The 13297-nt window shown below is 37.8% G+C and overlaps 1 protein-coding gene across 4 annotated transcripts in view; it reads right to left on the bottom strand.

Moving 5' to 3' along the window:
* The window catches only part of PEX2 (peroxisomal biogenesis factor 2), an 18727-nt gene extending 6000 nt beyond the window's left edge, over nucleotides 1-12727 (bottom strand). For 2 of the 4 annotated variants that reach the window (XM_017521885.2, XM_017521889.2), the window contains exon 1: nucleotides 11729-11941. The gene's annotated coding sequence lies outside the window, so the exon portion shown is untranslated. Of the gene's footprint in view, nucleotides 1-11728; nucleotides 11942-12638 lie in introns of those variants that run through there. The other 2 variants (XM_037736090.1, XM_017521887.2) reach the window with 2 other exon arrangements.
* Nucleotides 12728-13297: the final 570 nt, after the last annotated feature.

Raw genomic sequence — 13297 nt, 5'->3', positions numbered from 1 at the left:
GTTTCACCATGTTGGCCAGGATGGTCTTGATCTCTTGACCTCATGATCCTCCAGCTTCAGCCTCCCAAAGTGCTGAGACTACAGGCTTGAGCCACCGCGCCCGGCCAACAATATACATATCTTAATTAAAAATCACTTGATTGCTAAAAATGCTAACAACCATCTGAGCCTTCAGTGAGTTAAAATCTTTTTGATAGTGGAGGGTCTTGCCTTGATGCTGATGCCTGCTGACTGATCAGGGTGATGACTGCTGAAGACTGGGGTGGTTGTGGCAATATCTTAAGACAGTAACAAAGTTTGCCACATGGATTGACTTTTCATTTCATGAAAGATTTCTCTGTAGCATGTGAAGCTTTCTCATAGCTTTTACCCATGGTAAAAATTCTTTCAAAACTGATTCAACAGTCTCAAACTCTGCCATTGCTTTATCAATTTTTAGGGTATTCTAAATCCTTTGCTGTCTTTTCACCAATGTTTACAGCATTTCCTCAGGTATAGACTCCAACTCAAGAAACCAATTTCTTTGCTTATCCATAAGAAGCAACTCACTGGATGCAGTGGCTCATGCCTGTAATTCCAGCCCTTTGGGAGGCCAAGGGAGGACTGCCGGGCAACATAGGGAGACACTATCTCTATAAAAAATAAAAACAGCCAGGAGTGCTGGCATGCACCTGTAGTCCTAGCTACTAAGAGGAGGCTGAGGCAGGAGGGTTGCTTGAGCCCAGGAGATTGAGAGGCTGCAGTGAGCTGACTGTGCTATTGTACACCAGCATGAGTGACAGAGCAAGACCGTCATCTCAAAAAACAAGGTGGAGGAAGCAACTCTTTATCCATTCAAGTTCTATTATGAGTTGTAGCAAATCAGTCACATCTTCAGGCGCCACTCTAATTCTAGTTATCTTGCTATTTCCACCACTTCTGTAGTTATTTCCTCCACTGAAGTCTTGAACCCCTCAAAGACATCCACAATGGTTAGAATCAACTTCTTACAAGCTACTGTTCATGTTGATATGTTGACCCTTTCTCATGAATCATGTTCTTAATGGTACACAGAAAGGTGAATCCTTTCCAGAAGGTTTTCGATTTACTTTGCCCAGATCCATTAGAGAAACTGCTGTTGGCAGGCAGCTATAGCCTTATGAAATGTAGTTCTTAAAAAATAAGATGAAAAAGTCAAAATTACTCCTTGATCCATAGGCTGCAGAATGGATGCTGTGATAGCAGGAATCAGAACATTAACTTCCTTCTACATCTTCATCAGAGCTCTTGGGTGACTAAGGTGCACATAAATGAGCAGTAGTATTTTGAAATATATATTTTTTTAGCAGGTCTCAACTGTGTGCTTATTCAGTAAACCATGCTATAAACAGATGTGCTGTCATCTAGGCTTTGTTTTTCTTTTCTCTGCACAGAGGCAGAGTAGGTATAGTGTAATACTTAAGGGTTTTCAAATTTTTACAATAGAAATAAGCATTGCCTTCAACTTAAAGTCACTAGTTACATTAGCCCCCAACAGGAAAGTCAGCCTGTCTTTTGTAGCCACATATTGGCTTCTATCTCGCTATCAAAGTGATACGTAGTATTTTCTTCCAATATAAGGCTTTTGTGTACCTTGAAAATATACTGTCTAGTATAGCTCCTGGCCTCAAGTGATCCTCCTGCCTCGGACTCCCAAAGTGCTGGGAATACAGGAGTGAGCCACTGGTCCAGCTGAAAACTTGTTTCATGTAGCCACCTTCATCAATTATTTAGCTAGAGCTTCTGGATAACTTGCTGCAGCTCCTATCTCAGCATTTGCTGCTTTATCTTGCATGTTTATATTATAAAAGCTGGTTATTTCCTTAAATCTCATGAACCAACCTCTGCTAGCTTCCACCTTTTCCTCTGCAGCTTCCTCACCTCTCTGTCATAAAGAACTGAAGAGAGTTAGGAACTTGCTCTGGATTAGGCTTTGGCTTAAGGGAATTTTGTGGCTGGTTTGATCGTCTACCCAGACCACTAAAACTTTCTCCCTATCAGCAATAAGGCCGTTCACTTTCTTTAACTCATGTGTTCCCTGGAGTAGCACTTTTAATTTCCTTCAAGAACTTTTCCTTTGCATTCACAACTTGGCTGTTTGGTATAAGAGGTCTAGCTTTTGGCCTATCTTGGTTTCTGACATGGCTTCCTCACTAAGCTTTACCATTTCTAGATTTTGATTTAAAGTTAGAGAGGTACAACCCTTCCTTTCACTTGAACACTTAGAAGCCATTGTAGGATTATTTTAATCGGTCTAATTTTACCATTGTGTCTCAGGGAATAGGTAAGTCGGCAGAACAGGCAGAACACAGAATACTTATTAAATTCACCATCTTATATGGATACAATTCTTGGTGCTCCAGAATATTTATTAAGTTCACCGTCTTATATGGATATAGTTTGTGATCCCCAGAACAATTACAATAGTAATATAAAAGATCACTGATCACAGGTCACCATTAAGAATATAATAAAAAAAAACTCTGAAATATTGCAAGAACTAGAATTGCCTGAATGTTATATACAGACACAAAGTTGGGTACACACTGTTGAAAAAAAATTGTGCAGACAGACTTGACTCAGGTTTGCTACAAACCTTTAATTTGTAAAAGCAGTATCTTCAAACCAGAAGAAAGCACAGTAAAATATAAGGAGGTGTGAACTAGGCTATACCAAATAGGTGTGTGTAAGTAGACTCTATGATGTTTGCACAATGATGAAATCATGAAACTATGCATTTCTCAGAATGTACCCCCTTGATAAGCAATGCATAACTGCATCTCTTCCTCAGGTTCCTTAGTGATATTTAGTGAGAAAATGATCAAAGGGAGTGGTTTCTCAAAAGAATCATCTATTTCAAATTTCTTGTTTTTGGAGGAATCACACTTAAAAACATTCAGTAAAAATAGTAATTTTTAATGACTGCCAGAAAAGGAGACCTAAAACAGTCTTCAACCAATATAATATTTAACAATACCTATTATCAAAAAATTCTTTCTTATCCCTTCTGTTACAGTTTAACATTTTTTTCTTCTTTTTCTCCCCAGGCCTGGCCTCAGTGCAGATTAGGAACAGCTGGGCTTGCTCTCCTCCCTACGTTAAGACTCTTTAACAGACCAAAAGACTATTATTAAACTGTTCTTCAGCCTTTGCTCCTCCAGATGAATAATTTCTCTATTTTTTGTTTTAGGTTTTATTTTCCAACATTTTAGTCATTTTTGTGACTTCCTTTAGTTGTAAACATAGAACAGACACTGTCTATTATACATCATAGTTCATTAAAGTGGAATACTTCTCCCATGCTCTACATTCTTCTTTAGGCATCTGCGATACAGTGGAAAAAGCAGATTTAAAATCAAACAGGCCTGAGCTCAAGTTCTAGTTCTGTCACTTACTTGCTATGTGATCTTAAAAAACTTCATTAGCCTCGGATTCTTCTCCTAAAAGTTGGAAATCACAGCTACCTCACAAAGTTGTTGAGATTAAACCAGATAATGTTATGAAAGTGGTTTGGAAGCCACAAAGCAGTATTATTTATTGCATTATTGTTGCTTTGGCTAGGGATGGCCATGAAAAATAAAAGGCCCCAAACTAATTTTGGCAAATCTCATCTCAAAAGACTGAAACCTTCACTCTTACTCATAGTAATGCCTCAGTCAACCTGTATCAATTTCTTTTTATTCCAGGAAATACTGACGACATCAACAGAAATTGTGGCAGTTAAACCACAAACATGATGTCACCCTTATGTGTACATGTGGGAGGGGCCAGGCAGGAGTTACCCCCCTTAACTTGCACCTTGTCTGAAAGGATATGACACAGTGGGGATTGAGAAAAGAGATGGGTTCCCACACGACCTGCTCCCATGATTATTTAGCCCCTATCAACATAGTTGTGTCTGTTATCTTGACATAAAGAAATGTTTTGAGTGCACATTTTTAAAATTTGACCCTAGGGTGCTTTGCTGCACAGAACATGGTACAGGCAGTCAGAAGACAAGCACCCAAACTTGTGTCCATCACCAGCATATTACATTCAGTTCTTCCTCATCTGTACTCCCACCCCATCCGTCCCTTTCTGGCAGGTACAGCCACTCTAGAATATTGTCTTTAGAGAAGGGCAGCCAAGGAGTAGAAGAAAATGATGAAATCAAAATAATCAGAAGTTCAATTAGCCCAATTATGGAATCTTCTTCCCTCTACAGCAGTACAATAAGATTTGTTATAATAGGTATGAAGCACAAATGCCATAAATGACTTTAAATCACATAAAAAATTATTCCCAATATAGCGTAAGCAGTTTGTGTTTTAGTGAATTCTAATTCTCTGACAAATGGTTACTCAATGTAACCAATATAGATTGGACACCTACCAAATACAAGGTATTCTCCTAGGTACCAGAGATTCAATATAAATACTTAACTGTCAGTTAACTTCCTTTTATTCAAGTATTTAAAAAAAATAGGATGTTACTGTAATCAGGACAGGCCATTGATCTCTGAAGTGGAGAATGAATCCTAAAACATAAAAAAATTATAAAGGATCACAAAACCTCCCAGGTAGCAAAGAGGAAAATGGTATGTGAGGCAAGGTAACAAGTTGTGTGAAAGCCTAGAAATGTGCAAGCTCCTGGCCATAGCCTGGCTGGGACATAGAGAGATGGGCTGCGGTATGAGCTGCATCCTTGGTTATTTAACCCATGTTAAAGTGGCAGCATCCATTATCTGGAAGCAAACAGGCAAGCCATCTGCTACGAAGAGCAGGGTGGCAGGAGAGACTGGCTGAAGTGTCAACCTAGCCACACTGGACAAAGAACTTGTTTAAGGAAATTGTATTGATTCTGTAGGCATGAATAATCATTGACGAGAAGAGACATAATGGGATATAAATTTCAAAAGATTAATCTGATGGCAGAGTTCAATAAAACTGAAGAAAAGAAAAACTGCCATTCTGGGAGACCAGATTTATAGGATTCCTGCAACAATTCAGGGGCCTATGATGCTAACAACTTACTGGAAAAGTCAAAGTAATTTAACTTACTTAAAAACCATGGAAATCAAGAGGAAGATTATAGTATCCTTTCACATTTTTGGGTCAAAAATTCCCAATGCTTTCAGTAAACTAGTACTTTCCTGACTTCTGTTACATGTATTGCCAATACGCATGCCCAACCATTGGCAAGTCTATTTTGACTTTACTTTCAAGAATTTTAGTAGCTTTAACGATTACTATATGATTGGTTATTGTAGAACAGTATTTAGTTTTATAAATGTTAGCTCAAACTTGAATATTTTTTAAAAATTACAAGCTAAGTCCTTTTATTAAAAAGTTGGAATTGCTTTGAATTGAAACAACTAGCATTAAATTTAATAAACTGATTTTTCCAAAATACCAAAACAAACAATGCTTTTTCCTATTCTTCCTTTTCATACACAATCCTACCAGTCACCCACTCCTTCAACTCTCGAACTATACTATCTTTAAGATTCCAAAATGCTAACCCAGGGGAGAGGTGAGCTACATTTATTGGCTATGCAAAGAGATATATAAAAATATGTAAATAAATTATAATTGGCAGTAAATAATCTTAGTATTTAGTGAAGTATTCTACTGTGTTAAGGCTACGTGAAAAAGATGCTTACAGCAAAATCAAGACCAGATAAAAAGTACAGCATCTACTAGGGTTAGTGTGATTAACTTGTCACATAAATAAAAGACAAAATGATCTAGTACTAAAAACTATTAAAAGGGTCTCCTGCTGACATTTTATCACTAAACATGTCACAGTGCTTTTCTTTCACAGAAAAAAATAACTAAAAATTCACTTACTAAGAGCAGCAATATATAACCTTATCCTTTAAATAACTTAAGCTTTCCTTTTGTTTTTCATACCCCACAATAAAAAATTTGCAATCTATATCATATTCCAAAACCTAACAAATGACTGTAACTCACTGAGGAAGAAGGAATTTTTCAGGATGTATTTTATAGTTTTATTGAGTATAATACAAATTATGAATGAATATATTTTCTTTAAAAACATGTTATTGACAGAAATCTATCAATAATAATGTGGGTATTGTCAAGGGCCTGTCAATATTAATGTAATTATGATTAAGGGGATAACATGGATTTTAGCTATAATACCAAGTAACATCTCCTACATCGCTGCTATCAATATACACATTATTATTGACCTGCTCCAAGACTCTCAGTATTAGATGTATTACCATTAGGCATATTTGTCAATGCACGCTGCCTATTAAAATTCTGCATTTAAATTTACAGTCCTGTAAACTTTGTCAGCAGAAACATGATTCTCAAGTAATCTCTACAGTGTCATACTCACTCATGCACCCCCTGCCAGGCTATTCTTTTCCATCTCCACAATAATGAACTAAATTTTAGAATGAAAATGTCACTGCCACACTATCTTAAATGTTCTAGCAATCAAAGTGGATGAGCCCACTTTCATTGTTTTCTCTTTTTCAAAATGTTAAACTAGCATTTCATATTATGAGGTTATATGAATAAAATTCTATGACTAGACATCTTAAGTTTTGAACCTAAAGCTTACTATTTTATTTCCTTTGTGTAGTCAGATAGATTTACTGTCCATTGTATTAGAATCAATACTAATAAATGGGACATGCATCAAAGAGGGATTTAACAGGACACTGATTCCCAGAACACATTTCAAACATGGGCAAAAGAAAAAAGGATATGGCTGAAGCCCATTAGAACACTGTGACCTCTGGCACTGTGAACAGGCCTAACAACTATAAGTTCAAATCCCATTTCTGATACAGACTTGCTAAGACTTGTCACTACTTTCTTGTTCCTCTATTTCATCATACATAAACTAAGTTTTAATAGTTTATAGACATCTGATGTTATAAATTCCAGTTGTGCTTATTTGGATATGGCAAAAATATGTGAAATTTTAAAACTGTGTTATGTCTAATAGACCTCTAAATTACTTTTAACTTCAATGAAGACTGCCTCATCAAAATCTAAATAGAATTTTACTTTTTGAAGTGGTAGTGGGTATACGACAACACATTTCTAAAATGTATCTGAAAGATAAACTTCAAAGTCACACATATTTCTCAAAAATATGGACAATGGTAAGTAACTTGCCCTAGAAGAGGGGAAAAAAACTTTTTTTTTCCCATTTGGAGAGAAGAGGGAACTCAATAGAACTCAAGACTATAGTTAGCCTTATACAGTCAACTGAGTGCTTTATTTATCCCACCTACAATATATTTATTCAAGTATCTAAAACTAGCATAAAATACATTTTTAAAACCTTAGAAAAGAATTTCCAATACTTGGGCCTGCCTTTATATTTTTAAGATAACAGCATGGCACTTACATTTTTTTCTTTCAGAAACCTGATACTTCTGAGTTTAAGAGAATGCTTATTGTGAAAATAAAAAACAGATGTTGGAGCGAATAATGGAGAAAGCAGAGTTAAACTGCCTCTCATTAGCTCTGTATTCTAGCCCAAGTTCACTAACAGATTGTGTGACTCTAGGAAAGTCATTTTACTACACTATACTCTTCATTGGTTTTTTTAAAAAAGCAACTGTAAGAAGTTTACCTACCTATCTAGAATCTTTACAGAAACTGTTTTAGAGAATCTTGGAAAGGAAAGGAGAAAAAAAGAATAAAAGAACAGCTATTTCCAATTGCAAAAGAGTAATATAGAACATAAGGAAAGTAGAGAAATCAGAGCAGGACAAGGGAGACAGAGACAGTATTCATGGAGAGTTACAGTGAAACACTAAGGAAGATAATCCCAAGGAATTTGTTAATTTTCAACCAGAGAAAACACAGATCACTTACCAGTTACTGAGCGCTAACAAGTGACTCCTATAGCTAATTACCAGATACAAATTTAAATTTTAAATTATTTAATCTTTACAACACTAATAAAGAGGTTCTGTTATGTCTGTTCTAAAACAAGAAAATTGAGGCGCAGAGATTAGCTAACTTGGGTAAAATCCCAGGACCAGAAGTGGCAGAACCAGCTCTACAACAGTTTCCTATACTGACAATGTGGTGATGGGCCTAAAAGTTAAACATGAACACTTTAGGATGCTACCACAGGTCACACAGATGCGACTATCTTAAAGAGGTCAAGTACTAAGGGCATAGGCATAAACGATGGGAAAAATACTAGTGCAAGGATGAGCAAACAAGACACACATAAAATGTATGAGCAGCTAGATCTTTAAATATTCTATAAATTTTAAAATGGGCTTTAGAATCTAATTGCTTAAGAATTCTAAATGACTTGAAAATCTTTGAAACACACATTTAATTGAACATTTTATGGTATAAGAGAATGCAGAAAAATCCCTAAAGGAACAAAGAGCCATTATAAATGGAATAGGAGGAACTACCATGTGATATATATTATGTGCAAGGCACTATAAATTTCCTTTACATTCTTTATCTCATTTAATCCTCACAACACAGTAAATACAGTATTATCACCTCCATTTTAAAAAGACAAAAATTAAGGCTTGAGAAGATTTAACAACCCATCTAAAGTCAAGCTGGCAATTAGTAAATTTATAGTAAACACTAGGAAAACTGTAGAATACACAAAATACACTTAATAGAATGGATATTTGCTAAGCTTGGATCAAATTTAATCCCACAGAACTCAAAGGAAATCTTTTCACCCCTCAAAATCATTCAAAAGACCAGACTGCCAGTCAAGCTGTCATGACTATAGATGGGAAAAGAAATTAAAGGAAAGTGGTAAAGTTGTCCTTATTGCTTTGGATGTATCTTATCTATATTCCCTCTTGCTGCCTCTATATATGTGGTCAAAGGACCATTCAAACAGACTGTCGAATCTGAACAAAGGGAATATATGAGTGAAAAACCCAAGGTGTGAACATTAACTATTTCATAAACATACATGCAGTTAGAGGCAATGCCAACTCATTCATCTAACACTAAAAGACAGTGGGCTGAGGTGGGTGGATTGCCTGAGGTCAGGAGTCCAAGACCAGCCTGGCCAACATGGTGAAACCCTAGCTCTACTAGAAATACAAAAATTAGCTGGGCATGGTGGCAGGCAACTGTAATCCAGCTACTGAAGCAGGAGAATTGCTTGAATTTGGGAGGCGGAAGCTGCAGTGAGCTGAGACTGTGGCACTGCACTCTAGCCTGGGCAACAGAGGGAGACTCAGTCTCAAAAAAAAAAAAAAAAAAAAAAAAAAAAAAAAAAAGAAAAAAAAAAAAAAAAAAAAAAAAAAAAAAAAAAAAAAAAAAAAAAGGACAGTAGTTAGGCATAATCAAAATATACTCTGAAGTTCTTGGTGTTTGTTTTATTAGTAAGAAGAAAGAAAATATAACTTGGATGGAATTTTATCTCATCTTATTGACAGGCAGTAAGAAGGGAGATCTCTGATAAAAAGAAAATATATTAAATAGAGTAAGAAGTAACATAGAACAGGATATTTTTATTGTATAGATGGGAATATGTTAGGGAGAAGATTAATATCACACACAGGGAAGGGCAGAGAAAACTAGACATCCCTTCCTTGCCTCCACTTCCATGTAAAGAAACCACAGGGTGAGGTTTAAAAGAGCAGGATTACAGACATAGGGCAAATGGGGCAATTTAGGGCTTTTCTCCTGAGGTTTCTTATACATTCCAAAGGAATGGAAAAGGAACATGAAGTATTTACAGACTGCTATCACTTCACAGAAAAGAGAGACAGAGAACATCCAATTTGCTTCTGGGTTGTCCAACTCAGATCATCAACAGAGTAAAAAATGAAGTAATTTAAGAGAGAACTTCTGGCCAGATATAAAGATTGTGCTTATTCACACATTTTCCTTGTGCTATAGGAATCTGAACGCGTGGATGGGTGCAAGAGGGAAAGAAACTTTACAATTACTTGATGTTGTGAGAAAAACATGGAGTCAGGGCCAAGAACTTCGCTACTGATGTGATGATGAGCAAGCCTTCTAATATTTTTAATGTTCAGCTACCAAACATGTAAAATGAAAAATACTTCTCCTCCTTACGGCAAAAATCATTATGTGCAACAAATATAAGCAAAGCTTTTATGGCTAAAAGAAGAAGGTATAATAAAGAGAAAATAATAATTCTGATTCTGATCATAAATAAAAAAGTCAAATTTCAAATTTGTTTTTATAAAATAAATTGAAAGAATATGGACATGTTTGTAGCTTTTAGAAATAAATTAGCTGAGAATATATTATTTTTAAAAACTGTAATAAATAAATGCACACTGAATACAAATCAATAACTATCCTTAAAAAACAAAATTTTAATGGTAGAAGAAAAGGCAGATCATCTCGTTTAAGATACAAATGTAAAATTCTTAACAAAAACCCTGTTACTCAAGCAGAACACATAAACAGCTGCTCTTTTTTAATAAACCTGAGGGTCGGCTTGCTCTGTCTCTCCCTGCATGGCTCCAGAAAATTTCTACAGGAGTTCTCCTATGAAACAGTTTTAAAACCACAGACTGAGTACTACCACTAATTTCTAAAAAATGAGAAGAATATGGTCAAGAGGTAAAGTTCTTCAAAGGCAACCAGAGTCAGGACTAGAACCCAACTCTCTTGATTTAGTCTAATATTCTTTAGTCTAATAGTCCAGTATTAGCTCTTTTTTTTTTTTAAGAAGAAAATATGAAGTTCTTTTTTTTTTTTTTTTTTTTTTGACTTTGTAAATACTTCTTTCAAATCTCCTTCTGGCTCAAGATCACTCAACTGTAATCTTTCTGTAAACAAGTAACTGATAATATAGGTGAGATCAAATAAGTTAAAAACAAGTCAGTCACCCCAAGTTCATTCTGTTCAGGATTAAGTAAAGGTAACATTTGTAGGGGAAGGTGTTCAGACTACAAGCTGTGGTGCTTCGAGAGCACCAGTATCGTTGTAATTGCCTGAAAACTTCAAGATAAAGTATTTCCATGGGGCATCATGGAAGTTTAACAGAATGTGTTAGACTTGAACGTTCAACAGCTTGCTCATTTTGTCAAAAGCCCTTTCACTGAATGTGGGAAATTTGTAAAACGGAACCTCAATAAATAAATAACGATTTTTAATTTAAGAGCCCAGAAAAAAATGTTAATGATTCTCATTCAGATTTCTTATCAAAAGTCAGTGTGAAATATAACTAATTTATCGCAAGCAATTTTATCAGAAACTGTTCATTATCTTTTCCCTCATTTAAAAAAACCAAACTGCTTTTACGTGCGCTTTCAACAATGTTAGAAACATAAGCATACTCAAATTTTTTGTACCACATATAACACTTTACATGAACCTTCAGATATTAAGTAACGCTTGGATCCTGAATTCTTTGTAAAGCCGTTTATAAGAGGTAAATATCTTCACGACCGCCAAGTGGGAGAAAAATATTTCGAAGTTCCTCTCTTTAGTCACTACGAGGAATGCAAAGGAACTCAACTGCAGCTATGTGTGTTTATTTTTAATGGCGCGATCCTAAAAACATCTTCAGGAGTTTAGGTTTGCTTCACTGCCTTTTCCTAAATTCATAGGCTTTGATTTACCTCTTCCAGGAAGACAGGAAGCCAAAAAACAGGGAAAAATGCAAAGGGCGACAATTACAAGGTCGTGAAACCCCACGACCTCCCAGCTGAAAACATGACCTCGGGTTTGCACTACGGCTCTCTAGGGCAGACACTGACCTTAGGAGTCTGCGAAACGCCCACGCTCCACGTAACTTTCTCTGAAACATTCTCTGGAAAGCTTGTCTTTTCCTAGCCGAATCCAGATTACCAAGGCTTCCGGAACTCGCGGGCTTCCGGAGCGACGCAGGAGCCGGAAGTGGCTGAAAAAAAAAAAAAGTTACACCAACTAGAACTGCGCTTTAGCGCTGCGGAAGGCCAGAGATGGCCAAACAATCCCGAACGCAGAAAAGCCGAAGAGCCGAAGGGCCGAGAAGCCAAGGCGGACACCCGCGCACGATGATTGGTCGGTTGCCAGGAGGAACTCTGTCTCTGATTGGCAGGAGAGTCACGAACCAGTCAGGCCCGGGTCAGGGGCCGCAAGTGAAGAGGCTACAAGTGTCAAGGGGCCCATGGGAAGCCGGGGCTTGTGAGGGCAGGGTTTTCTCGGCCTGTGGCCGCCGCCAACAGCCTCCGACAAGCGCCGCTGGGTGGCGGCTAGAAGCCTCCGCACCTCTGGGGCTCCTTATTCGCTGTAGGAGGAGGACGGGCTGAGGGATGGCCTGGTTGGGAGGGAGCCCTTGGACAGGTGGCGGCTTCGGGCCTGGGGCAGTTGCGCGGCTCTTGGAGACCTACTGGTCCTCAGGGCCTGTGTGCACAGGGAGGGTAGCTTGTTGATCTCTGCAGGCTCAGGAAGGCAGGTGCCTGGCCCGTCAGTTATCTGCCCTGCAAAGCGCTCCCTGGAGACCCCGTAGAGCAGACCGGACGCGCTCTCGCCTTCCCAGCCGCCCGCGCCTGGCCTCAGGTTTCCCGCCCCCAGAGGCCGTCAGATCTCCCCGGTAACACTTAGGAACTCGAGCAGCCAGGTCTCCGACCCCTGGGGAATGAAGGCAGAGTTTCTGGAAGTGGGGTCTGAGGGAAGAGTGCTCACCAGGCAGTGACGTGTAGCCGGCGTTGAGGATCGCCATTGCCTTCTCGTTCTGAGGTATGGTTGGCAGCGTCTCTCTGGAGAGTTCTAAGGTTTGGATGAACGCAGGCTCTTAGGATTCCAGCACAGAGTAGGGTTTAAGACCTTCTTAGTTCTTGCCCCCAGTCTCGACTCCCCGTCCCTCCAAGGAGCACTCAACTTCTACAAAAGCTCTGTTAGGCATTGGAGGGAGAGTTTATCCTGTAGAAACGGTGTTATTAGAAAAGTTTTTTTTTTTTTTTTTTTTTGCTTGTATTTTTATTTCAGAAACTACCCGTGGAGCAGACTTGCTAAACTCATCCTATGAAATATTATGGCCAGATAAAAGAAAATTTATTAATGAACTCTAATGCTATCCAAATTGTGCAACAATGGTACAAACGAAATAAGAGTAGAAGCTGTAAGTGGGTAGGGTATGTAGCTCACAGGGGTTTGGGAGTGCATTTTCTAGAGCTACAGCTGTCCAATATATTAGTCACTGGACACCTGAAAAGTGGCTAGTCTGAACTGAGTTCTGCCCTAACTGTAGAACATGCACCAGATTTCTAAAGCATGGTCTGAAAAGAAAAAGTGTAAAATATTTCATTAATTTTATACTGATTACATGTCAAAAGGAGAATGTT

This window comes from Cebus imitator, unplaced genomic scaffold, assembly GCF_001604975.1.
Source record: "Cebus imitator isolate Cc_AM_T3 unplaced genomic scaffold, Cebus_imitator-1.0 Scaffold22, whole genome shotgun sequence".
Classification (NCBI taxonomy): Eukaryota; Metazoa; Chordata; class Mammalia; order Primates; family Cebidae; genus Cebus; species Cebus imitator.
The sequence above is the reverse complement of the archived record's forward strand: the minus strand, read 5'-3'. Positions and strand labels throughout refer to the sequence as shown.